Genomic DNA, 5137 nt, shown 5'->3' on the forward strand with positions numbered 1-5137 from the left:
CACAACCAAGCGGCAAACTCTGGTCTCAAATGATGAAGCCAATGCAGAAGTGCTATAAACTGCAATACATCGAAAATCTGCTTGAGGCGGCTGCAGAAACACCGGAAACCACATAGATATGAATGGGAAAAAGACGATCTTTGCAGCATTAATAAACATGTTTACAGCCTGGTTCAAAAAACGGCTTGGCCCTACAAAGCTAATCTCTCTAATGGCACACACTGTACGGGGGGTGAATTTTTTTCTAACGTGACGGTTCAGAAGATATTAAGATTACGAGTTTTGCCCAAATAAGGACATGACTGACGTCCCCGGTTGGGAACACACAGCCATTGGCTAAGGGGCTCACACTACGTCACACTCTGCCTAGTTGAGTTCCGCATTACCAATATGGCTGCTGCCGTCGATTTGCTTCAAAACAGCTCTCAGGAACAGATGGGTGACGTCACAGATACTACGTCCATATTTTATACAGTCTATGATCACAACATGCTGAGAAGTCACAGCTGAGCTTTTAAAATGTAGTGTTGTCATAGCTAGTGTGAACAGTTTCATAATACAGGATTCACTTGATGCAGCAGACGTTCTATTTATCCTAGCCTGTGTCGGCATCAGAGCTCTGATGATGTCAACATGCATGTATGAGCACAGAGCTGCAACAGATGGCAATATAATGTGCCTGTACAATGATCTTTCTGGATGTGGAGAACTTGGACACGTACAAATCCTTCACAATCTAATATCAACCAATCGCACACCCCTACATCAGCCAGATCGCACAAAGTGACTGTGAAGATCCTTTCTATGTCGTAAACACAAGTCATTTAAGGTATTTTAACAGTAGACAAAAATATTTGATTAAGAAATCAAATTTCTTCACAAATCAAAATAAGAACTTCCGGTTCCTTATATTCATATGAAGCACAATATCAGCTGAGAAAATGTGTGTCCAGCTTAAACTTAGTTGTTATACGGTTCCATGTTCTGTTGGCCTTGCTGAGAGAATGAGCGATGGTGAACTAAGTCCTTCGTCCTCTCCATCCTGTTTTAGAGACAGCTGTGAAATTAAGGTGTTAATTATTCATGGAGCAATACGTATATATTTAAACTGCAGGAACGGAGACAAGCATCCATTATTCAGCACGCCCGGGCTTTTTATGAGATTAATCATTATTAAGAGAGACTGTGTGGGTGGCAGAGTGGACACAGGACGACCAGTGTTAACATCCACGAGTGTGTGTGTGTGTACACTGCGATAGGACCCATAAATCACCCAAGTTGATCCCAAGTGTGTGTGTGTGTGAAATTACATTTCACTACTGTTTAATTATTGCAGGGTTCACCATTTACATTCTGAGCACGAGTGAGTGTTTGTGTGTGTGTGTGTTTGGTTTTTTTATAAGATATACGAGTCGCGTGTTTTCATGTGGGAGTGTTTTGTGCTTATCTAAGAATATAAGGTGACCAGTGTTTCTGTGTCTCTCTCTCTCCCTTTGTATGTGTGTGTGTGTGTGTGTGTGTGTATGTGTGTGTGTGTGTGTGTGTGTGTGTGTGTGTGTGTGTGTGTGTGTGTGTGTGTGTGTGTGAGAAAGCAGCTGGGCAGTCAGATTACCAACAATCATGACCACAGTCCACTAATCAATACTTGCTCTTACCATGCTAGTCACACTTTACTACCTCCTTATTGTGTGTTTCCCAGTCCATAGAAATGCTAAATTAGATACCCTGTGTGTGTGTGTGTGTGTGTGTGTGTGTGTGTGTGTGTGTGTGTGTGTGTGTGTGTGTGTGTGTGTGTGTGTGCCTTTTATTTAGCCGTGCAGAGCAGTAATCAATTTTCTTAGTTTCTAATGCACAAGTTACTCTAGTACAGCCTGCTGTATGTTTCTCAAAATAAAAGTCATTGTTCATTTGTATCAACTATTTTTATTTTGTGGTTAAATGAAAAAACAACAAGATTTGCAGTCAGCAGGAGCTACATGTCATGTTTTCACTCATTGTTTCACAGTTGCTGCCTATACTTCTAACTTCATATGGACTTAAATGGCATCATCAGTGTATGGCTTGGCTTGGACCCCTTTAGAGTTTCTAACTTTAAAACAAGCTGAGCCAACGTTAACAGCTGCTTAGCTTTTAGCCTCAACTGACTTTGTGACTGGCAATCAGCCACCCTTTTTCCACAGCAATTCTGCAACACAGAAGTAAAACAACTCTGCTGTTTGCTTTTGCGCTGAACCTTACAATAGTGGATTATTTCTGTTCCAGTGTGTGATTTTACACAGCTTTACAGGGCTGAGAAAGCAAAAGAGGCATGTACCTGTAGAGTGAACAAACAGTGTGAGCTTCACATACACACACAGCGCTGTTCGGTCCAATGTTGACACACTGCTTCAGTCCACAGTAAGCATCAGCTCCATGTTCCATGAGCACTGCACAGTCTGAAGTGAATCCTTGCCTGCTCTAGTCAAAGCTCATGTTTCCACAGGAAGCTCATCGGTGTGTCTCATGTCCGTCCCAGAAGCATCTTTAAAAAAAACACACTTGCCTCGTCCATTTTCAACAAAGCACACTCCTCATCCCGGCTGCTTTGAATGAAAATTAGTGACAACCTTAATAAATATATTTCAGTAGGACCACAAGAGCACAAGAAGGCAGGCAAAAGCAGTTTAAATATAATGCCCATTTTGCTATTTACCAATCGGATGTGTAGATGTAATAAGCTAAGCTATCAGCTGATAGGCACTGCTGTAAAGAGCAGTTGCTCTGTAGGCCGAGCTTGGCTTCATAAACCTGCCTGAACTAACGCTATGCTCAATGTTTGATGTGTAGGTTGTCACAGAGGGAAAAAGACGGTCATTTTGGATGGCAGTCAAGTATGGTACGTGATTGTTAAACTCGTCAATATTACATAGTGCATGTTATGCATTAGCAGAGGCATATCTAATACTTGTGTTGTAACTGGGGCAGCTTTCTTATGAGCTGCATTATCTCCAGTTCGCTCAGTCATTGCTTGCAGCAATGAGGGAACTTTCACCTGGAGTACAGAGCCAAGGCCACCTTCATCACATCGAAGTCCTCATGGGGATTTCATCTGCAAAAAAAAAAGAAAATCTATGAACTCTGCCTCTGAAGCAACCAATCAGTCAGTCAATTGATCAGGTCCCCTATCAAATAATCAATGTATCATTGTGTGGACCAAAGACCTTTTTATGGAGTGATGTGTGAAATGAGGGATGAGCTGACTGTGGGATTCAATGGTGGGTAGTCGTACATGTTTTCTATCTGCAAACATGCACCACCTGAGAATCTCAGAATAACCACCTCAGCTGAATTTATTGTCTACTGTTGATGTAACCTGGGTCACAAAGAGTTAACAATCTCAGCCAATCAGAGCGCAGGTCTGCAGCGCTGCATTCGAGCTAGACACACGCTGGTAACGCTGGGTGACACTGCAGAGATAGAGGAGCTGCCGCTGAATGGTAAAAAGTCAGCACTGATAAAAAGTGTAAAAGCACTATAATGTTGTCAAATCAGAACGGTAACAGCCTGTACTTCGTTGTAAGCTTGTAGATTTCTGTGTGAGAGACCCTGCTCACTCGAACCTGCCGAGTGACACAGAGACATTCCCGAACTGGTGAGTCACTGTAAGAAGTAAATAGCTAAATGCTGCAACACGAGGTTAAGCTAGCTACAATTGTGTAGCTCACCGAAGTAACTTTGTTTGACAACTCATTTGAAAATAATATGATATAAAAAAATGCGTCATAAAGAGTGTTTAATTGCTCAATGTTTTCACTGGCTGGTATAGCTAATGAACAGTTTGATATTCAAGCCACATAAGTTGTTTTGTCAAGTATTTAATTTCATGATATAGTAATTATGATTTAAAAAAAACAGAAGACATGCAAATATTGTTTAAATTTAATGCTGTATGGGTTACTAGTCATGTAACAGTGTTTTGCTTTAATTTAAAGTGGATAACAGGTAAAGAAAATAGAAATTAAGTTTCACTTTACACAAATTCATTTAAAATATGTTTATTATACAGTTTTCATTATACTAATGTATGTATATATTATTGTGGAAGTTAAAGGGATGAATAATTCCTGATAAATCAGAAAGGCAAATGATTAATGAACATTTCTGGCCATGTCAGTGCATGCAGGTCAGGTTTTCTGAGACGGTTTAAAATTGATGGCGAGCCAACCCAGAAGAGACCTCTAGATCCCTGGATTGAAGATCCCTAAGTCGAGGAGCAAAAACTGTGAGCCTTTCCCCTCTCCTGCCACAGCGGTAGGGTAAACATCATAACCAGCACCACTCTTGCACTCAGCCCCTGCCCATTTGCACAGCCCCAAACCCCAGACTTTGACTTTACTTTTTTTGACTTGACTTGGAAAAGACACTTTACCCCAGGGGTGTCAAACTCATTTCAGTTCAGGGGCCACAAACAGCCCGAGTTGATCTGAAGTGGGCCGGACCAGTAAAATCAGAACATAATAACCTATAAATAATGACAAGTACATTCTGAAAATTTTCTCATTTAATGAACTATCTTTCTTTTTCCATGATGTGTCTCATAGTGGGCCGAATATTTAACTCTTTAAGCCCTGAAACCTGCTGCGAACACACCAAACACACAGGTTACCCACTCACCTTACACACAGAGTGTAATGTTTATTGCAAAAGAACAGAGAGATTATAGTAATGAAGAAGGTAAAGTTGATTATTTTGGACCCCTCAGCTCCATCATGAACAGTGTGCTTGCTGGACAGTGTTGTATGCAGGGGTGTAGTGCTAGTGTTAGTAGTTAGTGGATCATCTTATAGTGCTCTAAAAAGTCTTTATGAATCGACCCCCAGAGGACACATTTGAAGTATTAGTTACTTTTATTGAAAAATTGCAGTTAATGTCTTCTCTGTCATTTTTTCACTTTGCAAAGTTTTTCCGCGGGCCGGATTTGAACCTCTGGCAGGCCAGTTTTGGCCCGCGGGCCGCACGTTTGACACCCCTGCTTTACCCCCTTCTTTCGTCTTCGAACACATTCTCTGTGCCTTTGGAAGGACTGAGTCGTTACCGTCACTGATTTAAGTGAATGGACTGAATAGTGCTATTATTCACATGGTGTATAATTCTGTTT

The 5137-nt window shown here is 41.2% G+C and overlaps 1 long non-coding RNA gene across 1 annotated transcript; it reads left to right on the forward strand.

Annotated features, from left to right (window-relative positions):
* The first annotated feature begins 3297 nt into the window (after nt 1-3297).
* LOC117827202 lies at nt 3298-4451 on the forward strand. Its single transcript, XR_004634160.1, has 3 exons — nt 3298-3476; nt 3561-3631; nt 4154-4451. It is a non-coding gene; the product is annotated as an uncharacterized LOC117827202 (long non-coding RNA).
* Nucleotides 4452-5137: the final 686 nt, after the last annotated feature.

Source organism: Notolabrus celidotus, chromosome 2 (assembly GCF_009762535.1).
Source record: "Notolabrus celidotus isolate fNotCel1 chromosome 2, fNotCel1.pri, whole genome shotgun sequence".
NCBI classification, from domain to species: Eukaryota; Metazoa; Chordata; class Actinopteri; order Labriformes; family Labridae; genus Notolabrus; species Notolabrus celidotus.